Source organism: Lissotriton vulgaris, chromosome 1_1, assembly GCF_964263255.1.
Source record: "Lissotriton vulgaris chromosome 1_1, aLisVul1.2, whole genome shotgun sequence".
Taxonomy (NCBI): Eukaryota; Metazoa; Chordata; class Amphibia; order Caudata; family Salamandridae; genus Lissotriton; species Lissotriton vulgaris.
In genome coordinates this window covers 1,371,619,382-1,371,646,104 of record NC_141685.1, presented here as the reverse complement: position 1 = coordinate 1,371,646,104, position 26,723 = coordinate 1,371,619,382, and the positions used below count along the sequence as shown (strand labels likewise).

The following is a 26,723-nucleotide window of genomic DNA, read 5'->3' as shown; positions in this document are numbered from 1 at the left end:
GAAGCAAATAGAGAAATAAAATAAAAGTGCTAGCTGGATTAGGCAAACACACTTCATAAAACTGCATTTTCTTTTCTATTCTCCCCCGTGTTACAAGCTTAACTGCTCCCTGTGTAATTTCTCTTAACCTGCTGTTCCTGCAAGAGAATTTAATCTACAAGCTCTTTCTGTGTTTTTTCCTAGTCTTTTCTTTCCCTTTTCTTAGATTTGTAACTGTTCCTTTACGTGCTCTATTTAGGCGCCATTAATCTCATTTGAGCTCCTTGTACCTGCTGCTGTTTTCTCCACACCTCATACTGTCTTTTCCCTCTTTCTCTCTTTCTCTGCGGTTGGTGGCTACTTTCCAAAGCGTCTGATGCCCCAATATTCCTTCGTCTTGTTGTCAGACGTGAATTTGAAAAGCAACAAAATTAACAAGCCTTTACCACTCACACATGGCAGAAGTTTATACTTTAATTCAATGAGCTAAGAAAAGTGTGTTGTGGGGCCCCTACGAGCCATGGTGCTTGCTTCATCATAATTAGGCATGCAGTCATTAGCCACAGCTCTGATTATGGGTCACTGAGGTCAGTTTCAATAATTCCTCAAAAACCTAACCATGCAGTCCCCCCTAACTGTGTAGTTATCTTGCTTTACTGCTGTTTGTGTGATTAGCTGGGAGGAGCTCACGGCAGCATCCTCCCAATAAAAGTGTAGATGGACCGTTCCTTAACTCTTTCTTGCTTCACATACAGATGGCTTGAGGAGGTACAGGGGAGATGCAGGTCTAATAAACAGAATAGAATATCTGCGCCAGGTGTGTTTCTCTGCATTGGTGTCCCATCACAGGCCCACCAGTGTATGTGTGATCTTTGACTCCTGCCAGTTCACAAGCAGGCGGCCAGGAAACGGTTTCAGCCTATCGACCACTGAGGAGATAAAGCCTTTGTATAAGGAATGAGGAAGCAATGAACACATTCAGCCTATCACAGGAGTAGCCCTGAGTGTTCCGAATTATAATTTCTTCATATCACTGTACGTTATTGAGCCCAAGTAGCTCGCCGTGATCGTATAGTGGTTAGTACTCTGCGTTGTGGCTGCAGCAACCTCGGTTCGAATCCGAGTCACGGCATTGTGGCTGGCAATGTCACGGCAGTGGGGTTTTTCCTTTACAGAATTCCCAAATGTACCAGTTGTTTTTGTAAAATGTCTATTAAAAACAGATCCTTTTCAATATTTAAACGATCTAACAACAAATTATTTAAACACACATGATTATAAGATGTAGGTATACTGTACATACTGACATAAATTATCGTTCTACAGCATTTGGTGAGACAAGTGGGCCTTCTTTTATCTTCCATAAATGCAATCTTTCCCGGACCCCTTTATTATATAGCTCTTCAAGGAAAAAATATAAAGCACTTACAAAGGAGCCTCAAATACTCAACGATGGTAGACTTCTGTAATATGGGCCATATACTAAAAGCAGCACAAAAACAGAGTGCAATAGGGTCCAATAAACTTGAGTGACCCATGAGAGTATGCATGCAAGCCTATGGTATTCCAAACTAGAGATATACGCATGCAATTTTTGTTTTTAGGAGAGAATGTGCCTGCTGAAAAAAACATTATTTTTAAAAAGTGCATTGCAGAATATCAGGAATTTGCTGTGGGACACCTTGAAAACTTGCATATAGATTATGTGCACTCGCCTTACAGTTAGTTGTTGTGGCCGAGTGGTTAAGGCGATGGACTAGAAATCCATTGGGGTCTCCCCGCGCAGGTTTCGAATCCTGCTGACAACGAGATTCTTTTTAACATCGGCTACAATTTCAGAAGTTAACCTTTAGTATTTCTTCCATGTCAGTTTTATAAATAGGTGGCTTATTTTGGTGTCACTATTGCCATATCACATATTTATTATCGCTTCCCCTTTCATATCTTTGCTATAACTCTCGTCCTTCATTAGCGCTGGTGCAAACGCTTCAAATTATTATACCCTGGCTCTCTCGTTCATACCTGTGCATGCACTTGAAACTTACTTTACCAATAAAAGAAGCAAATAGCGAAATAAAATAAAAGTGCTAGCTGGATTAGGCAAACACACTTCATAAAACTGCATTTTCTTTTCTATTCTCCCCCGTGTTACAAGCTTAACTGCTCCCTGTGTCATTTCTCTTAACCTTCTGTTCCTGGAAGAGAATTTCATCTACAAGCTCTTTCTGTGTTTTTCCTAGTCTTTTCTTTCCCTTTTCTTAGATTTGTAACTGTTTCTTTACGTGCTCTATTTAGGCGCCATTAATCTCATTTGAGCTCCTTGTACCTGCTGCTGTTTTCTCCACACCTCATACTGTCTTTTCCCTCTTTCTCTCTTTCTCTGCGGTTGGTGGCTACTTTCCAAGCGTCTGATGCCCCAATGTTCCTTTGTCTTGTTGTCAGAAGTGAATTTGAAAAGCAACAAAATTAACAAGCCTTTACAACTCACACATGGCAGAAGTTTATACTTTAATTCAATGAGCTAAGAAAAGTGTGTTGTGGGGCCCCTACGAGCCATGGTGCTTGCTTCATCATAATTAGGCATGCAGTCATTAGCCACAGCTCTGATTATGGGTCACTGAGGTCAGTTTCAATAATTCCTCAAAAACCTAACCATGCAGTCCCCCCTAACTGTGTAGTTATCTTGCTTTACTGCTGTTTGTGTGATTAGCTGGGAGGAGCTCACGGCAGCATCCTCCCAATAAAGGTGTAGATGGACCGTTCCTTAACTCTTTCTTGCTTCACATACAGATGGCTTGAGGAGGTACAGGGAAGATGCAGGTCTAATAAACAGAATAGAATATCTGCGCCAGGTGTGTTTCTCTGCATTGGTGTCCCATCACAGGCCCACCAGTGTATGTGTGATCTTTGACTTCTGCCAGTTCACAAGCAGGCGGCCAGGAAACGGTTTCAGCCTATCAACCACTGAGGAGATAAAGCCTTTGTATAAGGAAGGAGGAAGCAATGAACACATTCAGCCTATCACAGGAGTAGCCCTGAGTGTTCCGAATTATAATTTCTTCATGTCACTGTTCGTTATTGAGACCAAGTAGCTCGCCGTGATCGTATAATGTTTAGTACTCTGCGTTGTGGCCGCAGCAACCTCAGTTCGAATCCGAGTCACGGCATTGTGGTTGGCAATGTCACAGCAGTTGGGTTTTTCCTTTACAGAATTCCCATATGTACCAGTTGTTTTTGTAAAATGTCTATTAAAACAGATCCTTTTCAATATTTAAACGATCTAACGACAAATTATTTAAACACACATGATTATAAGATGTAGGTATACTGTACATACTGACATAAATTATCGTTCTTGAACATATTTGCGGTAAGGGGAGCGGAGCTCTCCCCCAGGCCAATCAGAATGCAGATGAATGCAGTTGCAGTTGAGTGACCTGTGTTGTGGCTGTCTACAGGGAATGCACATATGTAGCTGTCTCGCAGCCCAATCCAGACGTCAATTGAAGACAGGTTTTGAATCAAATAGAGCAGTAAGTGCAGAGAAATGCTCACTCTCTAAAAATGGCATTTATACAATAGTAAGATTAAATCCAACCTCACCAGTAGATAGGATTTATCAATAAATAAATAAAGCTTCTCCTCTCTGAAATGGAATTACCCCCCAAAAAGTATAAGGGAATACCCAATGCTAACCTATGGGAGGGGCAGACCTCACAGTAGTGAAAAATGTAATAGACTGTTTGATACTGCTAGGACATACAAACTACCACAGTACATGTCTTACCTTTTACTTACATAGCATGATGCCCCTAGGATTACCTAGGGCCTACCTTAGGGGTTACTGATATGTAATAAAATTGGAGTTTAAGGCTTGGCAAGTAGTTTTAAATGCCAAGTCGAAGTGGCAGTACACTGCAGCACAGGCACTGCAGTAGCAGGCTTGAGACAGGTTTGAAATGCTTATTTCTTTGGGCGGCACAATCAGTCCCTGGGTATATGGTATACCACTTTACAAGGGGCTTTCAAGTAAATTAAATCTGTCAGTCAGGTATACTCCAATTACACACATGATTAGGGAAGAAGCACGTGCACTTCAGCACTGATTAGTAGCGATAAAGTGATCAGAGTCCTAAGGCCAACAAAAAGATACAGCAAAATGCGGAGGTGAAAAGCAATAAGGTGGGGTTGGGACCACCTTAAGAATGCAAGGTCTAACAAAAACAAACTAAGGATAACAGGAGTAAAACATCAGGTTTCTCTACAGCATTTGGTGAGACAAGTGGGCCTTCTTTTATCTTCCATAAATGCAATCTTTCCCGGACCCCTTTATTATATAGCTCTTCAAGGAAAAAATATAAAGCACTTACAAAGGAGCCTCAAATACTCAAAGATGGTAGACTTCTGTAATATGGGCCATATACTAAAAGCAGCACGAAAACAGAGTGCAATAGGGTCCAATAAACTTGAGTGACCCATGAGAGTATGCATGCAAGCCTATGGTATTCCAAACTAGAGATATAGGCATGCAATTTTTGTTTTGAGGAGAGAATGTGCCTGCTGAAAAAAACATTATTTTTAAAAAGTGCATTGCAGAATATCAGGAATTTGCTGTGGGACACCTTGAAAACTTGCATACAGATTATGTGCACACACCTCACAGTCTGTTGTTGTGGCAGAGTGGTTAAGGTGATGGACTAGAAATCCATTGGGGTCTCCCCGCGCAGGTTCGAGACCTGCCGACAACGAGAATCTTTTTAACATCGGCTAAAATTTCAGAAGTTAACCTTTAGTATTTCTTCCATGTCAGTTTTATAAATAGGAGGCTTATTTTGGTGTCACTATTGCCATATCACATATTTATTATCGGTCCCCCTTTCATATATTTGCTATAACTCTCGTCCTTCATATGGCTGAGATACCTGCCACCCCCTCTCAACACAATCCCCAAGGATGGGAAACCGGAAACAGTTCTGAACTTTTGGAAGGCGGGAAGGGAGTTACCCTTCCCGGCCGTATTTATTAAAATATGAAACAAAATCAAAATATTAAAATAACAGTTTCATATCATGTACAATTTCGTTTCCACATTACGATGTTTTGGCTAACCTTAACATATTTCTAATACAAAGGTTCTCTTAGCCGAAACTAACATCCTACCAATACATTAATAACTTGAAATTGTACATCCTAACGTTAAGGGCCAACGGCAAGGTCGTAACCGGTGTCAGATCCCTAAACCAGAAATACCCCCTCACTTGCGAGGGGCGACCGCACAGAGGGCTGTACCTCATGTGCACATACCAATTTCCCTTGTCTTGACGGGGGCCCCAATTAACTCGACGCCATTTTAAGGTCGTCCGAGGACTCGTGTGAGGTGTCTAGGAGGTAGCGTAGACCCCCTCCCCACCCCACACAACTTACCACATCTGCCGTCGCAGATGTCCTGGCCCCGGGAAATTCCCAGTAGGGGCCCGTAGCCCCTCCTATCCAGGGAGGGGCCTTGACCGCCTTCCCTTTCCTTTCGGCGTCCCATCCTTAGAAGGGACCGCCTACCCGTTGAGGGGCCAATGGCCACCTCCCCCCGGGCGCTCCCATCCGTAATGGGTGACGCCCCCCCCATAGGGATCTTCCAATTACTGCTCACCGATCATGACCTTACCGCCACAGGCCGGATAGTTGACCGGCTATCCGGACCCCCCACAAAACTCCTACCTAAAGGTCATGCTGTAAACCCTTTAGCCAGGCTACGAGGTCTCCTATGAGTAACACATTCCCCACCCGGGACAAATGGACCCCATCCTCCAGGTACATACCGTCCCCCTTGATACAACCATGAGGAATGGAATGCAATGCACTTGAACGGAACAGTCTACCCAATTTGTTGTTCACTTTCTTCACCGAATGATTTATAGCACACACCGAATTAGCCCCCCGCCACACCTTACGTGGAATCATATGGGACCATGCAATTGTGCACCCTGGAACCCTTCTCGCCAACCAGCTTACTGTGGATAGGATCGCCTCGAGAAGAAGTCGTCTACCAGTGGTCACCAAATCATTGCCCCCAAGATGCACTATGATTATAGATGGCGGTGACCTTGTCCGCCCTAACAAACCCTCGAAAAAGGATTGAAACTGGTCAATACAGAGCCCGCCCCTTCCGTAGAAGGTCACCCTGTACCCGTATTCCCCAGCTACGTGAAACATGTCACCTGCTTTGAATACGTCCGCGGCACGCCTCACGTATGAGTGGCCCACGACCCACACCACTATCTCCGCAGCCGGTGATCTTTGACCGCTGGTTCCCAGGTGTCGGGTCGACTGCACAGTCCGCCCCGCCTCGTAAGCTTGCGAAACTGTAAACCAAACAAAAACAAGAAGCGTGAGTACATGATATCAGCTTCACAACATGTGCAACCGCACATACCTTTTGTAACAATTCGAGGACCAACGCCCCAATTGTTTCACTTTTTCCACACTCAGACCCCCGGCTGTAGCCTCTGTAGCAGCCCCTATCCGAAAGGAATGGGTCCCAAACTCGCCGGGGTTCAAGCCCGCGGCTGAAATTGCCATTGCAAGCACCCGCTGGAACTGAAACCTCGTCAGTGGGGTGGCATCAGCGTGTCTCAACAAGGTCCCCCCCCATGATGCCACCCTCTGCGCTAAATATTCCTCTACGCAAACAACAGGGCACATGGGAGATCCGGGATTCCGATGTATGACTACGCAGTCCCCGCTCGCACCCTGATCGGTCTTAGACCTGACAAACGAGACAATCATAGTCTCCCCCTTAACCTGAATGTGCTCTCGGCACAATCCTCCCACCGTATCCTGCTTGTTCTTCGCCACCAGTTCGCTTACCCGCATTGCCCCATGGAATGCTAACACAAAAGCGGCCCGGAATAACACTGCTTCATACTGGGATGAACATGTCGCAGGGAGTACGGATAACAACAGGGCCAACCTATCCAGACCTATCGGGTGCCTCTCATCTACTCTGCGACCCTCAAGGCGTTGCCACCCACGTAGCGCTTTCTGCACCACAAAAGACGCTGTCGGGTCCTGGATCCCATGCGCCCTCGCCATAAAGGAATTGGCGGCCCGGTGCCTTTGGGCCGTAGCTACTGACTTGCCTGCCTGATGTAAAGACAGCAAAAATTTTACGACAAGCTCTTCCTGGCCCCAAAGCTCCCCCCTAGCAGACCCCAAAAAGGACCAATAGGAACGGAACGCCCCTTCGTATGCCTTCCTTGTCCTGGGTGCTAAACTCTCTCCCACGAGGTTTTGTAGTTCGGGGCACCGAGAGACCAGAGAGCTTCAGGAAAGGGTGCCGCCACCGGGTCCGCTGTGGGCAGAAAACCCCAGAAGGCCTGCATACGGAAACGAGAAAGCGCATCGGCCGCTTGGTTCAGTACCCCCGGGACATGTTTTGCCCTAAAGAGCACATTCAACTGCATACACAATAACACAATTTCTTTTAGCAGTCTCAGAATCCATTTGCAACGTGCTGCCTGACTATTGATACACTCAACCACGGTCATGTTATCAGACCAGAACACCACAGAGTGATCCCGGAACCCCTCAGGCCATGTTTTCAGGGCCACCAAAATAGGGAAGAGTTCGAAAAAAGCAATGTTATTCGTCAGCCCGCACTCGTGCCACCATGACGGCCATTTTTGAGCCGACCAATGTGTGCCGAATATGGCACCAAAACCTATACTCCCCGCCGAATCTGTCCACAGCCCCAGCTCCTCGGAGGAAACCGCCGGTTTATTCCAGACAATTCGACCATTGAAATCCGCCAGGAATGCCAACCAAATGCGCATGTCCTGGCGAATCTCTGCCGAGAGCCTCGTGCGGTGGTGTCCCTCCTTCAGGCTGACCATGGCTTGTGCAATCGAGCGGGAAAAGGGGCGGGCCATTGGCATTACTCTGAGGGCGAAATTCAACTGGCCCACCATTTGTTGCAATTGATGCAGGTTTACCTTAGTCTCATGAATACATGTTTCAAGGGATGCCCTGAATTTTACCACTTTTTCTCTTGGTAATCGAAAACAACCTTCTTCCGAGTTGAGCTCGATCCCCAGAAACTCGAGTGAAGTCGAGGGACCCACAGTCTTACCTGGTGCCAATGGCACACCAAAATGGTTCATTAAGACACAAAATTCATTTAAAGCCTGTCCACATTCTGGATCCCCGGCTGCCCCCAGGAACAGAAAGTCATCGAGATAATGCATAACGTGCTGAAAACCCGTCTTCTTTGTGAAGACCCATTGCAGAAAACAACTGAACTTTTCAAAATAAGCACAAGATATAGAGCATCCCATTGGCATACATCTATCCATGTAATAGCGACCCTGAAACATGAAACCAAGGAGACGCTGATCGTCTGTGTGTACCGGGAGCAACCGGAACGCTGACTCGATGTCTGACTTTGCCATCAGCGCCCCGGGCCCCAGGCGATTCATCATGGCGACGGCCTCATCGAAAGATGCGTACCGCACCGAACACACTTCCGGGTCTATCGCATCATTTACGGAAAGACCACGTGGAGCTGACAAGTTATGTATCAGCCTGAACTCACCCGGGTCCTTCTTAGGGACCACCCCTAAGGGGGAACAAACAAAGTTAGCAACCAGTGGTAAATCGAATGGACCGGCAACACGCCCTCGAGTCACCTCTTTCCCAATCTTTGCCTGTACCACCGCCGTATGCTGCAGGACCGACAGTTGGTTCTTACAACTTGCTACACCCCGAAAATCTCCCACTGGAATGCGGAAACCATATGAAAAACCGTCTCGCAACACTCCAGCGGAAACATGATCCGGGTATTCGTTGAGCCAAGGAATCATTGCCATGGTATCAATTGGGGTAGGTAAAGGCACCCCTCGGCCTATTTCAGACCTGTTTGGCGCATCCCCTACCACCGTTATCACCCGTCTTGGCTCTGCACATGGTCTCAGGATGAGAGGACTGTCCACACCCCCCACATTCATGTCTAAACTTGCATGACCCCTGGGGCCTCGTACATTTTCCCCTGTTAAAATTCCAACAAATCCCCCTTTTACCTGCGTTGCCACTCGACTTCGAGTGGTGCTCGTTACCTGCACCCGTCCGAAAGGGTGTCCCAGAGGATTGGCGGGAAGACTCACCCCCGTTACTCCCCGACAATGGTACTTTTAACATGCCTGAATTCTCCATCTTCTGCCAAGAAATGGAGTCATAACAATCCCATGTTAGAGCTGGGTCGTGCTCCTTAGCCTTCCTAAAAATATTATCGTAACAAAACCACTGATTGCCCTCGTATGCTAGAGAATACTCCATGATACGTGTCTGATAAATAGGTAACTCTGTCAACAACTCAGGCCTTCGCTCACCCATAATGGAGGTAAAAATGCCAAATGCTCTGCCCCAAGTACCTATGTTTTCGTCGACCTTAAAGGCGGCCATTTTAGCGCGCCAAACACTCGGATGCATAAGCTCTTTTTGGCCCTTCACATGCTCCATCTCGTAATGGTCAGTAAGCAAAGAAAACATGTTCACATACTTATCGGCCCAAATCTTTTCCTTAATTTCAAGTGGAACATGCTGGGCCACTTTCTCCCTTCGTGAGGGTACAGACCCTTCCCCCGCAATCGGCAGTAACCGCTTACCTGCACTAGGTGCCGTACTTGCTGCCGAACTCGCGCCTGCTGCATTCCCAGCCACCGGAACCTGTGGGGGAACAGAAGATGGTGCTTTCGCAGCCTCTCTAGATTCCCGCAGTTGTCTCATTACTGCCCTGGCGTCGTCAGCCGTGGCGCCCTCACTATCTTTACCCAACCACGCTGCCAGTTGCGCCGCCAACTCTGGAGGCATATCATCCCCGTTCACAGGGGTAACCACCACGGGGATCGGATGCCCCTCCTTCGGAACCGAGATTGGCTCCTCTATCGGTGTATCGGGAACCGGGGCCTCCCCCCCAAGTGCCCCCCTCTTGGACATCTTGCTTCTCCCGCTAGGGGCTACTCCCGGCAATGCTGGTCCGACGATTCACTTCGGTCCTCCCTCCCCGTTCTTTGCCGCCATCTGCTTCTTCAAATCGGCTACCTCTTTTATGAGCATGCGGAGCATCTGATCGGTACCGACCCGCTTTCCGACCTTCTTGCCCGGCATTTTCACACGAAGATATCTGTAAAACAAAGACAAAAATTACAACGCTCAAAATTGGCTCTTCGTTCCGTCTCGAGCTCACGTGCAGCGGGGAGGTGCAGCTTCAGAGCACAGGAACAAGAGGATGCTTCTCTGGCTTGTTGCTCCTTTTATCCTTCTTCGGGCGGGCGTAAACCCGCCTCCGCCCGCCTCCGGGGGCGTGGTTGGCGGCTTCAGTGTCTAGGACAACCCACTCTAGGGCGGGAACAAAGCGCGCCCCGGCTACGCCGCTTCTGGCATACCAGCCGAGACTCGCCTCCCGCCCAAGATGGCTTCCCGGGGGGATCGGGGTACTCCACCATACGTTCGGGGGGACCGAGTGGTCGCCCCTTTCCATTAGCGCTGGTGCAAACGCTTCAAATTATTATACCCTGGCTCTCTCGGTCATACCTGTGCATGCACTTGAAACTTACTTTACCAATAAAAGAAGCAAATAGAGAAATAAAATAAAAGTGCTCGCTGGATTAGGCAAAGACACTTCATAAAACTGCATTTTCTTTTCTATTCTCCCCCGTGTTACAAGCTTAACTGCTCCCTGTGTAATTTCTCTTAACCTGCTGTTCCTGGAAGAGAATTTCATCTACAAGCTCTTTCTGTGTGTTTCCTAGTCTTTTCTTTCCCTTTTCTTAGATTTGTAACTGTTCCTTTACGTGCTCTATTTAGGCGCCATTAATCTCATTTGAGCTCCATGTACCTGCTGCTGTTTTCTCCACACCTTATACTGCCTTTTCCCTCTTTCTCTCTTTCTCTGCGGTTGGTGGCTACTTTCCAAAGCGTCTGATGCCCCAATGTTCCTTCGTCTTGTTGTCAGACGTGAATTTGAAAAGCAACAAAATTAACAAGCCTTTACCACTCACACATGGCAGAAGTTTATACTTTAATTCAATGAGCTAAGAAAAGTGTGTTGTGGGGCCCCTACGAGCCATGGTGCTTGCTTCATCATAATTAGGCATGCAGTCATTAGCCACAGCTCTGATTATGGGTCACTGAGGTCAGTTTCAATAATTCCTTAAAAACCTAACCATGCAGTCCCCCCTAACTGTGTAGTTACCTTGCTTTACTGCTGTTTGTGTGATTAGCTGGGAGGAGCTCACGGCAGCATCCTCCCAATGAAAGTGTAGATGGACCGTTCCTTAACTCTTTCTTGCTTCAAATACAGATGGCTTGAGGAGGTACAGGGGAGTTGCAGGTCTAATAAACAGAATAGAATGTATGCGCCAGGTGTGTTTCTCTGCATTGGTGTCACATCACAGGCCCACCAGTGTATGTGTGATCTTTGACTCCTGCCAGTTCACAAGCAGGCGGCCAGGAAACGGTTTCAGCCTATCAACCACTGAGGAGATATAGCCTTTGTATAAGGAATGAGGAAGCAATGAACACATTCAGCCTATCACAGGAGCAGCCCTGAGTGTTCCGAATAATAATTTCTTCATGTCACTGTACGTTATTGAGACCAAGTAGCTCGCCGTGATCGTATAGTGGTAAGTACTCTGCGTTGTGGCCGCAGCAACCTCGGTTCGAATCCGAGTCACGGCATTGTGGTTGGCAATGTCACAGCAGTTGGGTTTTTCCTTTACAGAATTCCCAAATGTACCAGTTGTTTTTGTAAAATGTCTATTAAAAACAGATCCTTTTCAATATTTAAACGATCTAACGACAAATTATTTAAACACACATGATTATAAGATGTAGGTATACTGTACATACTGACATAAATTATCGTTCTTGAACATATTTGCGGTAAGGGGAGCGGAGCTCTCCCCCAGGCCAATCAGAATGCAGATGAATGCAGTTGCAGTTGAGTGACCTGTGTTGTGGCTGTCTACAGGGAATGCACATATGTAGCTGTCTCGCAGCCCAATCCAGACGTCAATTGAAGACAGGTTTTCATGCAAATAGAGCAGTAAGTGCAGAGAAATGCTCACTCTCTAAAAATGGCATTTATACAATAGTAAGATTAAATCCAACCTCACCGGTAGATACGATTTATCAATAAATAAATAAAGCTTCTCCTCTCTGATATGGAATTACCCCCCAAAAAGTATAAGGGAATACCCAATGCTAACCTATGAGAGGGGCAGACCTCACAGTAGTGAAAAATGTAATAGACTGTTTGATACTACTAGGACATACAAACTACCACAGTACATGTCTTACCTTTTACTTACATAGCATGATGCCCCTAGGACTACCTAGGGCCTACCTTAGGGGTTACTGATATGTAATAACATTGAAGTTTAAGGCTTGGCAAGTAGTTTTAAATGCCAAGTCGAAGTGGCAGTACACTGCAGCACAGGCACTGCAGTAGCAGGCTTGAGACAGGTTTGAAATGCTATTTCTTTGGGCGGCACAATCAGTCCCTGGGTATATGGTATACCACTTTACAAGGGGCTTTCAAGTAAATTAAATCTGTCAGTCAGGTATACTCCAAATATACACATGATTATGGAAGAAGCACGTGCACTTCAGCACTGATTAGCAGCGATAAAGTGATCAGAGTCCTAAGGCCAACAAAAAGATACAGCAAAATGCGGAGGTGAAAAGCAATAAGGTGGGGTTGGGACCACCTTAAGAATGCAAGGTCTAACAAAAACGAACTAAGGATAACATGAGTAAAACATCAGCTTTCTCTACAGCATTTGGTGAGACAAGTGGGCCTTCTTTTATCTTCCAGAAATGCAATCTTTCCCGGACCCCTTTATTATATAGCTCTTCAAGGAAAAAATATAAAGCACTTACAAAGGAGCCTCAAATACTCAAAGATGGTAGACTTCTGTAATATGGGCCATATACTAAAAGCAGCACGAAAACAGAGTGCAATAGGGTCCAAAAAACTTGAGTGACCCATGAGAGTATGCATGCAAGCCTATGGTATTCCAAACTAGAGATATACGCATGCAATTTTTGTTTTTAGGAGAGAATGTGCCTGCTGAAAAAAACATTATTTTTAAAAAGTGCATTGCAGAATATCAGGAATTTGCTGTGGGACACCTTGAAAACTTGCATACAGATTATGTGCACACGCCTTACAGTCAGTTGTTGTGGCCGAGTGGTTAAGGTAATTGACTAGAAATCCATTGGGGTCTCCCCGCGCAGGTTCGAATCCTGCCGACAACGATAATCTTTTTAACATCGGCTACAATTTCAGAAGTTAACCTTTAGTATTTCTTCCATGTCAGTTTTATAAATAGGTGGCTTATTTTGGTGTCACTATTGCCATATCTAATATTTATTATCGCTCCCCCTTTCATATCTTTGCTATAACTCTCGTCCTTCATTAGCGCTGGTGCAAACGCTTCAAATTATTATACCCTGGCTCTCTCGGTCATACCTGTGCATGCACTTGAAACTTATTTATTTATTTATTTATTTATTTATTTAAAGTTTTATATAGCGCGAACAAGACCCGTGGGTATCAGAGCGCTTCACATAAAAGTAGTTTAAATATTAACAAGAAGATAACCATTAAACAAACAAATAGATATGAGGTAGATAGTTATATGGCTATAGTGAGTGCTTAAGTAACTACATTCCACTCAGGTTCGTCGATTATAATACAAATTAACTTTACAACATGAGGTTATGTCATTTGTCCTTTTTGTCATACCTATGAGGTAGCGGTTATATAGTATCAGGATGTGAGATAGTTGTATGAATTAGTTTTGACAAGAGGTAGCAATTGGTATACAGTTTAGTTACAAAAGGAAAGTCGACAGTATCAGACCATCATTATCTTTCATCTAATTCACGGCAGTCCTTCCCTTTCTGCTAGCATTCGATCTCATAGTGAGACATAACCTTGTCTATATAAGGTATTTACTCATTAAGAAGCTCTTCACTTCTCGCTTAAATTTTGAGGTATTAGGAATCTTCCTAATGCTTGGAGGCAATGAATTCCAAATCCTGGGGGCAGCTCCTGAGAACGCTCTGTCATAAGTTTTTTTCTTTCTGAATATGGCTGGGCGCAGCACCAACTCTTTGGCACTCCTGGCTGGTCTGTTGCCTCCTGATAGCTCAATTTTCTTGGATAGGTATCTAGGAGTATTTTAGTGGAGTGCTCTGTGGGTGATACATGCTATCTTTAGTTGAATTCTGGCCTCATAGGGTAGCCAATTCAACGCTTTCAGGTGAGGGGAGATGTGGTCAAACTTCCTAGATCCGGTGATGAGTCTCGCCGCAGCATTGAGGCAGGCTTTTAGTGGTGCTGTGGATGTTTTTGGTAGACCTGCTAAGGTGGTGCAACCATATTCAATCCTAGAGATGACTAAAGATTGGATTACCAGTTTCAGATCTGCTTCAGAGATGAATGGTTTCAATTTTCTTAGGTAGTTCAGGTGGAAGCGGGCGTTTTTTGCGATTGAATTAATATGAGTTTTCATGTCAAGACTCTCGTCTAAAGTGATTCCTGGCGACTTAGCTGAGTTGACTAGAGTTGGGGTGCAGTTGAGCGCAGTCACCAACTTGGTCCATTCCTTTATTTCCGTAACGCACTTTGGTGGAGAGATTAGTAAGAATTCTGTTTTTTGAGCATTTAGCTTCAGAAGATTGGTAGTTAGCCATTGCAATGCCCTTTTTAATATTTCATTCATTCGCTCAATGTCTTCAAGGGAGGTGATCTTTATATATATTTGCGTGTCATCCGCATACATATGATAAGATACCTGTGAGTTACTGAGAATTGTTGTAAGAGGTTCAACATACAAGTTAAACAGATCAGGGGATAATGTCGATCCTTGTGGGACTCCGATTGAGTTAGGGCAGGATGGTGAAATTGAATGATTGACCAGGAAACGTTGTGTTCTGTTCCGTAGGAAAGATTCGAACCATTTCAACACATTTCCAGACACTCCCATCCTGTCTTGTAGCCTGGCCAGTAAAGCTTTGTGATTTACTGTGTCAAATGCCGATGACAGGTCCAGGAGAATTAGCAAGCATGCTTGATTTCGATCAAGAGCCAGTAGCGCGTCGTCGACAATATGGAGGATCGCTGTTTCCGTGCTATGCCCTGATCTGAATCCTGATTGGCAATCATCTAGTAGGGAAAACTTGTTGATGTGTTGGCTCAGCTGGCCCTGCACGCATTTCTCAATTAGTTTGGCCAATAGAGGGACGTTGGTTACTGGTCGAAAGTTGTTCGGGTTTGTAGCATCTGCAGTAGGTTTTTTGATCAATGGAACAACTTGACCAGTTTTTAGACAGTCTGGGAGGGTCCCTTGTGACAGTGATGCATTTATTATTTTGGTCCAGATTGGCACCACAATGTGGCTGATTTCTCTTAAGCATTTCGCAGGTAGGGGATCTTGGTAGTGGTTGTTGGGTTTGATTTTCACGAGCATTTTGGCGATCATGTTCTGATTGTATAATTCGAATATGTCCCAGTTTACATTGTTTTTTGTTGTGCTACACACTGTAGTCGAATTGGGATCGTTCGTAGTCAGTGGTTGAATGGGGAGATTATTTGCTGCGCTTAAGAGCTCCGTTTCCAGCGCTTTGGTTTTTCCGTGAAAAATATAGAAAATTCCTCGCTACTTATGGATGTTTTTACGTTTTCATGCGCTGTTTTGGTTAGTTTGTTTGATTGTTGTTTCAGGATTTCAAACAGTTTCCGTGGTCTGTTTTTGGCATTATCCAGTTCCGATCTTATGAATTCCTTTTTGGAGTTGATGATCTTTTTGTTATATTGGTTTCTAATTTTTCTGAGGGCTTTCAGCTCAGGGGATGAAGGGTTTTGTCTCCATTTTCTTTCGGCCATTCTTAGTTTGCGCCTATCTTCGTTCAATGATCCGTCAAACCATGGATTCTTCGTCTTTTCCGTTATTCTTTTTAGTTTTAATGGCATGGTGTTGTTGACGATGTTCCCGATTGAGGTTATATAATGCTCTGTCAACTCGTTTGCATTCTGTAAGTTGCTGGGTGGCTTTAAGTCACTCTCACAGCTTTGTACTAGTAGTTCAATATTAGTGTCTCTAGTGTCTCGGATCCATTTTTTAACATTGGCAGGTTGAACAGTCTTGCCCTTTTTCAATATGGGTATCCGGAATTTTATTGCATAGTGGTCCGACCAGTCACATGGGGCTATTGAGAGGATTGATGTATTTTTGATATCTGAAATAATCCAGTCAAGTGTTGCTCCTTTTGAGTGTGTGGGTTCTGTGCATGCTTGGTTGAGTTTTAGCTCAACAAGGAAATCCTTAAGCGTGTTGACTAGCTTGTCATTGCAGTCGTCCCAGTGTAAGTTAAAATCTCCTAAGAATATGTTATTGGCATTCGTGTTAGAGTTGGTCATAATGATCTCCATTTACTGTTCTATGAACTTAGCGTTCTCTCCTGGTGGGTGGTAAAACGCATGTAGATTGCATCTTTGATTCGTTGCTGATTTTATATTGAGACCTAAGTATTCGCAAGATTCTAGAGGGTCAGATTGAATTTGATTGACCTCTATCTCTGATCGGTGAATGCAGGCAATTCCTCCTCCCGTCTTTATAGGTCTATCTAGTCTCACAATGCTATATTCAGGTGGTACTAAGAGATCCATGGTTGGGGATGATGATTCCGATAGCCACGTTTCTGTAAGAATTGCCAGATCAATTTCTTTGTTGATGATGAGGTCTGCTATGTCTGACGCATGTTTTGTAGCCGATCGACAGTTGAGTAGGAGGCATGTCAGTTGTTTCCCAGGGTTCTTAATCTTCAGCGTTTCGTGTTCGGAATTAAGCAGGACTTGTTGTAAGTTGTTATGGTTAAGTTTCCTATCGTTCTTTCTTGATGCTCTATTAGGGTCAATCGGAACTGTTTTGATGTTCTCCTCTTCTTCATGATCAGGCGATTCATAGGATTAGAGTAAGGCAATGGCATCTTCCTTCGACAGGGCCTTCGTCCTTTTTGGTCGGTTGTTCCTATTTGCTAGTGATATGTCAATTTCTTTGCTCTTTCTATGTATGGAGTGTACAAGATCTTGAATATTTGTGATCTTAGAATGGGTGCTTGCTGTCATTTCCAGTATTTCTTTCATCGCTTGTAGAGTACTAATTGTGATTTGTGTCATGTTGCTGACTAGTTTCTGAAGATCATTAGTAGCCTTCTGGTTCCTGATTAGTTTCTTTGGGATGGTTAGCCTGTGTGTCCAGGGGTTGTATGTCGCTTTTCTCGGTTTTCGATCTTTTCTTAGTGCCTCAGTCATTTCCTGTATATCCTCTGTTTGGTCGTCTGTTCCATTCCTTCTTGGGATGTTGTGTGAGTTGTCTGAGTTATGTAAAGAGAGGAGAGTTTTTGTAGGTGAGGTTCTACCTGGTTTTAGTATAGTATTAGCGGTAGGTAGCGCACGGTTGTTGTCTCCTATCTTATCTGTTTCTTGGTTTACATCGAGTGGTTCACTCGGCACCACTGTGTGTTCTGCGTGGGAAGGCTCGGTGTTTGGAAGCGGTGTCGGCTCTTCTCTTTGGAGTTGGTCTTGTTCTTTATTCTCAAGACTCGTCGATCTTCCTGTCCGTTCTGTCTTATTTTTCGATATAATCTCTCCTGTTTCAGTTTTCTTTCCAGGTTTAGTAGCTGGCTCCACGCAGCCTCCCGTTCGATTGATATAAATCGTATCATGAGTGACTTCTGGTGGGGTTGGGTGTATTTGGTGTCTTAAGCCCTCTAGTGATTCTTTTATAGAAGGGAATATCTTGTCGAACTTCATGAGTTCACTGTTCGCTGCCTGTATCAGCACTATTCCGGTTTTATATATGGTGATGCATAGTTCTGCTCTGCATCTTCTTGATGGTGAGGTCATTATTTTTGTGCCATGTGGGATGTTTTTCGTACCTTTTATGTTGAGCGTTCTTGTGAAGGCATTGCGCCATTTAGCCGTTTTATTAGTGTAAAAGATCAAGTCATGCGTTATAGTGCCTTTATCTGAATTAAAGTATGGGTCGGCGAACAGTGAGTCCGCGTTTTTCTTCAGGGTATTGTGCTTAAATTTTTTGGCTCAGTTTTTAGATAAATTAGATGGATATTTTATGACCTGGGCGTTTGAGTCGTCTCGGTACCTTTCGCCCATATTTGATTCGTGTTATAGATCTTATGGTGGCTTTTCTCTATAAGTCTCTTATATGTTCCAGGGGTTAGAGTTAAATCGTGGCATGCATAGATATCTCATTAGGTAAATTTTTCTTCAAAGGTAGTGTTAAATCCAAGTTTATCTATTATTAGTAATTTCCTTCTAATATAGTAGTCATGCCAGTTTCTCTTCCAGTTAATTTTCTTGGCACTTTGTTAGTTGTGATTTCAGGTAGCAGTAATTATACAGCCCTTATTGTGCTCTAAAACGTTTGAAAACTGGGTATTACAAAATGTCCGCCGTTTTGGTGCTTACTATAGGCAGGGGCTTTTTCTCTTTTCATTCTTTCTTTCAATTAGTCCATTTTCCATTTCTTGTCTCGACTTGGACTCAGTTATAGGCTCCTTCTTCTCTGTTTAGACCCTATTTGTCCTTTTTCCCTTTCTTGCCTCTTGGTTGTTTACTTCCTGCAGAGAGAGGAAGGACTACTTGTGTCTCAAGCGGCCGCCATTTTAAAGTCAGGTGCGCCGCTTCGAGTGCTGCCACAATAGTTTTCTTTCCCTTTTATTCCTCCTCCCTGCTATGCCTCTCACCCGCGGGTTCTCGCCATCTCCTGTAAATCTCGACGTCGCTCCTCCGCTCCCGCTCACCGCCTCAGGCCACCTCCGCGTTGTCCGTGTTCTCTCTCCTCTCCTCTCCTCAGCTAGCCTTGGTCTCCTGTCTCCGGTCTTAGCGGTGGGTTGCAGACACCATCGGCGCCAGGTACTCTCGGCGAACAGCGCCTCCGCACCTCCAAACTTACTTTACCAATAAAAGAAGCAAATAGAGAAATAAAATAAAAGTGCTAGCTGGATTAGGCAAACACACTTCATAAAACTGCATTTTCTTTTCTATTCTCCCCCGTGTTACAAGCTTAACTGCTCCCTGTGTAATTTCTCTTAACCTGCTGTTCCTGGATCAGAATTTCATCTACAAGCTCTTTCTGTGTTTTTTCCTAGTCTTTTCTTTCCCTTTTCTTAGATTTGTAACTGTTCCTTTACGTGCTCTATTTAGGCGCCATTAATCTCATTTGTGCTCCTTGTACCTGCTGCTGTTTTCTCCACACCTCATACTGTCTTTTCCCTCTTTCTCTCTTTCTCTGCGGTTGGTGGCTACTTTCCAAAGCGTCTGATGCCCCAATGTTCCTTTGTCTTGTTGTCAGACGTGAATTTGAAAAGCAACAAAATTAACAAGCCTTTACCACTCACACATGGCAGAAGTTTATACTTTAATTCAATGAGCTAAGAAAAGTGTGTTGTGGGGCCCCTACGAGCCATGGTGCTTGCTTCATCATAATTAGGCATGCAGTCATTAGCCACAGCTCTGATTATGGGTCACTGAGGTCAGTTTCAATAATTCCTCAAAAACCTAACCATGCAGTCCCCCCTAACTGTGTAGTTATCTTGCTTTACTGCTGTTTGTGTGATTAGCTGGGAGGAGCTCACGGCAGCATCCTCCCAACAAAAGTGTAGATGGACCGTTCCTTAACTCTTTCTTGCTTCACATACAGATGGCTTGAGGAGGTACAGGGGAGATGCAGGTCTAATAAACAGAATAGAATATCTGCGCCAGGTGTGTTTCTCTGCATTGGTGTTACATCACAGGCCCACCAGTGTATGTGTGATCTTTGACTCCTGCCAGTTCACAAGCAGGCGGCCAGGAAACGGTTTCAGCCTATCAACCACTGAGGAGATAAAGCCTTTGTATAAGGAATGAGGAAGCAATGAACACATTTAGCCTATTACAGGAGTAGCCGTGAGTGTTCCGAATTATAATTTCTTCATGTCACTGTACGTTATTGAGACCAAGTAGCTCGCCGTGATCGTATAGTGGTTAGTACTCTGCGTTGTGGCCGCAGCAACCTCGGTTCGAATCCGAGTCACAGCATTGTGGTTGGCAATGTCACAGCAGTTGGGTTTTTCCTTTACAGAATTCCCAAATGTACCAGTTGTTTTTGTAAAATGTCTATTAAAACCGATCCTTTTCAATATTTAAACGATCTAACGACAAATTATTTAAACATACATGATTATAAGATATAGGTATACTGTACATACTGACATAAATTATCGTTCTTGAACATATTTGCGGTAAAGGGAGCGGAGCTCTCCCCCAGGCCAATCAGAATGCAGATGAATGCAGTTGCAGTTGAGTGACCTGTGTTGTGGCTGTCTACAGGGAATGCACATATGTAGCTGTCTCGCAGCCCAATCCAGACGTCAATTGAAGACAGGTTTTCATGCAAATAGAGCAGTAAGTGAAGAGAAATGCTCACTCTCTAAAAATGGCATTTATACAATAGTAAGATTAAATCCAACCTCACCAGTAGATAGGATTTATTAATAAATAAATAAAGCTTCTCCTCTCTGATATGGAATTACCCCCCAAAAAGTATAAGGGAATACCCAATGCTAACCTATGAGAGGGGCAGACCTCACAGTAGTGAAAAATGTAATAGACTGTTTGATACTACTAGGACATACAAACTACCACAGTACATGTCTTACCTTTTACTTACATAGCATGATGCCCCTAGGACTACCTAGGGTCTACCTTAGGGGTTACTTATATGTAATAAAATTGGAGTTTAAGGCTTGGCAAGTAGTTTTAAATGCCAAGTCGAAGTGGCAGTACACTGCAGCACAGGCACTGCAGTAGCAGGCTTGAGACAGGTTTGAAATGCTATTTCTTTGGGCGGCACAATCAGTCCCTGGGTATATGGTATACCACTTTACAATGGGCTTTCAAGTAAATTAAATCTGTCTGTCAGGTATACTCCAATTATACACATGATTAGGGAAGAAGCACGTGCACTTCAGCACTGATTAGTAGCGATAAAGTGATCAGAGTCCTAATGCCAACAAAAAGATACAGCAAAATGCGGAGGTGAAAAGCAGTAAGGTGGGGTTGGGACCACCTTAAGAATGCAAGGTCTAACAAAAACGAACTAAGGATAACATGAGTAAAACATCAGGTTTCTCTACAGCATTTGGTGAGACAAGTGGGCCTTCTTTTATCTTCCATAAATGCCATCCTTCCTGGACCCCTTTATTATATAGCTCTTCCAGGAATAAATATAAAGCACTTACAAAGGAGCCTCAAATACTCAAAGATGGTAGACTTCTGTAATATGGGCCATGTACTAAAAGCAGCACGAAAACAGAGTGCAATAGGGTCCAAAAAACTCGAGTGACCCATGAGAGTATGCATGCAAGCCTATGGTATTCCAAACTAGAGATAGACGCATGCAATTTTTGTTTTTAGGAGAGAATGTGCCTGCTGAAAAAAACATTATTTTTTAAAAGTGCATTGCAGAATATCAGGAATTTGCTGTGGGACACCTTGAAAACTTGCATACAGATTATGTGCACACACCTTACAGTCAGTTGTTGTGGCCGAGTGCTTAAGGCGATGGACTAGAAATCCATTGGGGTCTCCCCGCGCAGGTTTGAATCCTGCCGACAACGAGAATCTTTTTAACATTGGCTACAATTTCAGAAGTTAACCTTTAGTATTTCTTCCATGTCAGTTTTATAAATAGGTGGCTTATTTTGGTGTCACTATTGCCATATCACATATTTATTATCGCTCCCCCTTTCATATCTTTGCTATAACTCTCGTCCTTCATTAGCGCTGGTGCAAACGCTTCAAATTATTATACCCTGGCTCTCTCGGTCATACCTGTGCATGCACTTGAAACTTACTTTACCAATAAAAGAAGCAAATAGAGAAATAAAATAAAAGTGCTAGCTGGATTAGGCAAACACACTTCATAAAACTGCATTTTCTTTTCTATTCTCCCCCGTGTTACAAGCTTAACTGCTCCCTGTGTAATTTCTCCTAACCTGCTGTTCCTGGAAGAGAATTTCATCTACAAGCTCTTTCTGTGTTTTTTCCTAGTCTTTTCTTTCCCTTTTCTTAGATTTGTAACTGTTCCTTTACGTGCTCTACTGAGGCGCCATTAATCTCATTTGAGCTCCTTGTACCTGCTGCTGTTTTCTCCACACCTCATACTGTCTTTTCCCTCTTTCTCTCTTTCTCTGCGGTTGGTGGCTACTTTCCAAAGCGTCTGATGCCCCAATGTTCCTTCATCTTGTTGTCAGACGTGAATTTGAAAAGCAGCAAAATTAACAAGCCTTTACCACTCACACATGGCAGAAGTTTATACTTTAATTCAATGAGCTAAGAAAAGTGTGTTGTGGGGCCCCTACGAGCCATGGTGCTTGCTTCATCATAATTAGGCATGCAGTCATTAGCCACAGCTCTGATTATGGGTCAATGAGGTCAGTTTCAATAATTCCTCAAAAACCTAACCATGCAGTCCCCCCTAACTGTGTAGTCATCTTGCTTTACTGCTGTTTGTGTGATTAGCTGGGAGGAGCTCACGGCAGCATCCTCCCAATAAAAGTGTAGATGGACCGTTCCTTAATTCTTTCTTGTTTCACATACAGATGGCTTGAGGAGGTACAGGGGAGATGCAGGTCTAATAAACAGAATAGAATATCTGCGCCGGGTGTGTTTCTCTGCATTGGTGTCCCATCACAGGCCCACCAGTGTATGTGTGATCTTTGACTCCTGCCAGTTCACAAGCAGGCGGCCAGGAAACGGTTTCAGCCTATCAACCACTGAGGAGATAAAGCCTTTGTATAAGGAATGAGGAAGCAATGAACACATTCAGCCTATCACAGGAGTAGCCCTGAGTGTTCCGAATTATAATTTCTTCATGTCACAGTACGTTATCGAGCCCAAGTAGCTCGCCGTGATCGTATAGTGGTTAGTACTCTGCGTTGTGGCTGCAGCAACCTCGGTTCGAATCCGAGTCACGGCTTTGTGGTTGGCAATGTCACGGCAGTTGGGTTTTTCCTTTACAGAATTCCCAAATGTACCAGTTGTTTTTGTAAAATGTCTATTAAAAACAGATCCTTTTCAATATTTAAACGATCTAACGACAAATTATTTAAACACACATGATTATAAGATGTAGGTATACTGTACTTACTGACGTAAATTATCGTTCTTGAACATATTTGCGGTAAGGGGAGCGGAGCTCTCCCCCAGGTCAATCAGAATGCAGATGAATGCAGTTGCAGTTGAGTGACCTGTGTTGTGGCTGTCTAAAGGGAATGCACATATGTAGCTGTCTCGCAGCCCAATCCAGACGTCAATCGAAGGCAGGTTTCAATGCAAATAGAGCAGTAAGTGCAGAGAAATGCTCACTCTCTAAAAATGGCATTTATACAATAGTAAGATTAAATCCAACCTCACCAGTAGATAGGATTTATCAATAAATAAATAAAGCTTCTCCTCTCTGATATGGAATTACCCCCAAAAAAGTATAAGGGAATACCCAATGCTAACCTATGAGAGGGGCAGACCTCACAGTAGTGAAAAATGTAATAGACTGTTTGATACTACTAGGACATACAAACTACCACAGTACATGTCTTACCTTTTACTTACATAGCATGATGCCCCTAGGACTACCTAGGGCCTACCTTAGGGGTTACTGATATGTAATAAAATTGGAGTTTAAGGCTTGGCAAGTAATTTTAAATGCCAAGTCGAAGTGGCAGTACACTGCAGCACAAGCACTGCAGTAGCAGGCTTGAGACAGGTTTGAAATGCTATTTCTTTGGGCGGCACAATCAGTCCCTGGGTATATGGTATACCACTTTACAAGGGGCTTTCAAGTAAATTAAATCTGTCAGTCAGGTATACTCCAATTATACACATGATTAGGGAAGAAGCACGTGCACTTCAGCACTGATTAGTAGCAATAAAGTGATCAGAGTCCTAAGGCCAACAAAAAGATACAGCAAAATGCGGAGGTGAAAAGCAATAAGGTGGGGTTGGGACCACCTTAAGAATGCAAGGTCTAACAAAAACGAACTAAGGATAACATGAGTAAAACATCAGGTTTCTCTACAGCATTTGGTGAGACAAGTGGGCCTTCTTTTATCTTCCATAAATGCAATCCTTCCCGGACCCCTTTATTATATAGCTCTTCAAGGAAAAAATATAAAGCACTTACAAAGGAGCCTCAAATACTCAAAGATGGTAGACTTCTGTAATATGGGCCATATACTAAAAGCAGCACGAAAACAGAGTGCAATAGGGTCCAAAAAACTTGAGTGACCCATGAGAGTATGCATGCAAGCCTATGGTATTCCAAACTAGAGATATACGCATGCAATTTTTGTTTTTACGAGAGAATGTGCCTGCTGAAAAAAACATTATTTTTTAAAAGTGCATTGCAGAATATCAGGAATTTGCTGTGGGACATCTTGAAAATTTGCATACAGATTATGTGCACATACCTTACAGTCAGTTGTTGTGGCTGAGTGGTTAAGGCGATGGACTAGAAATCCATTGGGGTCTCCCCGCGCAGGTTCGAATCCTGCCGACAACGAGAATCTTTTTAACATCGGCTACAATTTCAGAAGTTAACCTTTAGTATTTCTTCCATGTCAGTTTTATAAATAGGTGGCTTATTTTGGTGTCACTATTGCCATATCACATATTTGTTATCGCTCCCCCTTTCATATCTTTGCTATAACTCTCGTCCTCCATTAGCGCTGGTGCAAACGCTTCAAATTATTATACCCTGGCTCTCTCGGTCATACCTGTGCATGCACTTGAAACTTACTTTACCAATAAAAGAAGCAAATAGAGAAATAAAATAAAAGTGCTAGCTGGATTAGGCAAACACACTTCATAAAACTGCATTTTCTTTTCTATTCTCCCCCGTGTTACAAGCTTAACTGCTCCCTGTGTAATTTCTCTTAACCTGCTGTTCCTGGAAAAGAATTTCATCTACAAGCTCTTTCTGTGTTTTTTCCTAGTCTTTTCTTTCCCTTTTCTTAATTTTGTAACTGTTCCTTTACGTGCTCTACTTAGGCGCCATTAATCTCATTTGAGCTCTGTGTACCTGCTGCTGTTTTCTCCACACCTCATACTGCCTTTTCCCTCTTTCTCTCTTTCTCTGCGGTTGGTGGCTACTTTCCAAAGCGTCTGATGCCCCAATGTTCCTTCGTCTTGTTGTCAGACGTGAATTTGAAAAGCAACAAAATTAAAAAGCCTTTACCACTCACACATGGCAGAAGTTTATACTTTAATTCAATGAGCTAAGAAAAGTGTGTTGTGGGGCCCCTACGAGCCATGGTGCTTGCTTCATCATAATTAGGCATGCAGTCATTAGCCACAGCTCTGATTATGGGTCACTGAGGTCAGTTTCAATAATTCCTCAAAAACCTAACCATGCAGTCCCCCCTAACTGTGTAGTTATCTTGCTTTACTGCTGTTTGTGTGATTCGCTGGGAGGAGCTCACGGCAGCATCCTCCCAATAAAAGTGTAGATGGACCGTTCCTTAACTCCTTCTTGCTTCACATACAGATGGCTTGAGGAGGTACAGGGGAGATGCAGGTCTAATAAACAGAATAGAATATCTGCGCCAGGTTTGTTTCTCTGCATTGGTGTCCCATCACAGGCCCACCAGTGTATGTGTGATCTTTGACTCCTGCCAGTTCACAAGCAGGCGGCCAGGAAACGGTTTCAGCCTATCAACCACTGAGGAGATAAAGCCTTTGTATAAGGAATGAGGAAGCAATGAACACATTCAGCCTATCACAGGAGTAGCCCTGAATGTTCCGAATTATAATTTCTTCATGTCACTGTACCTTATTGAGCCCAAGTAGCTCGCCGTGATCGTATAGTGGTTAGTACTCTGCGTTGTGGCTGCAGCAGGCTCGGTTTGAATCCGAGTCACGGCATTGTGGTTGGCAATGTCACGGCAGTTGGGTTTTTCCTTTACAGAATTCCCAAATGTACCAGTTGTTTTTGTAAAATGTCTATTAAAACAGATCCTTTTCAATATTTAAACGATCTAACGACAAATTATTTAAACACACATGATTATAAGATGTAGGTATACTGTACTTACTGACAAAAATTATCGTCCTTGAACATATTTGCGGTAAGGGGAGCGGAGCTCTCCCCCAGGCCAATCAGAATGCAGATGAATGCAGTTGCAGTTGAGTGACCTGTGTTGTGGCTGTCTACAGGGAATGAACATATGTAGCTGTCTCGCAGCCCAATCCAGACGTCAATCGAAGACAGGTTTCAATGCAAATAGAGCAGTAAGTGCAGAGAAATGCTCACTCTCTGAAAATGGCATTTATACAATAGTGAGATTAAATCCAACCTCACCAGTAGATAGGATTTATCAATAAATAAATAAAGCTTCTCCTCTCTGATATGGAATTACCCCCCAAAAAGTATAAGGGAATACCCAATGCTAACCTATGAGAGGGGCAGACCTCACAGTAGTGAAAAATGTAATAGACTGTTTGATACTACTAGGACATACAAACTACCACAGTACATGTCTTACCTTTACTTACATAGCATGATGCCCCTAGGACTACCTAGGGCCTACCTTAGGGGTTACTGATATGTAATAAAATTGGAGTT

General features: G+C 43.8%; 3 non-coding genes across 3 annotated transcripts; all 3 read left to right on the top strand.

The window, feature by feature from the left end:
• The first annotated feature begins 1,039 nt into the window (after positions 1–1,039).
• TRNAH-GUG (transfer RNA histidin (anticodon GUG)) lies at positions 1,040–1,111 on the top strand. The gene has a single exon. It is a non-coding gene; the product is annotated as a tRNA-His (tRNA).
• A 10,526-nt stretch (positions 1,112–11,637) lies between these two features.
• Positions 11,638–11,709, top strand: TRNAH-GUG (transfer RNA histidin (anticodon GUG)). The gene has a single exon. It is a non-coding gene; the product is annotated as a tRNA-His (tRNA).
• Positions 11,710–24,580: 12,871 nt separating this feature from the next.
• Positions 24,581–24,662, top strand: TRNAS-AGA (transfer RNA serine (anticodon AGA)). The gene has a single exon. It is a non-coding gene; the product is annotated as a tRNA-Ser (tRNA).
• The last annotated feature ends 2,061 nt before the right edge of the window (positions 24,663–26,723 follow it).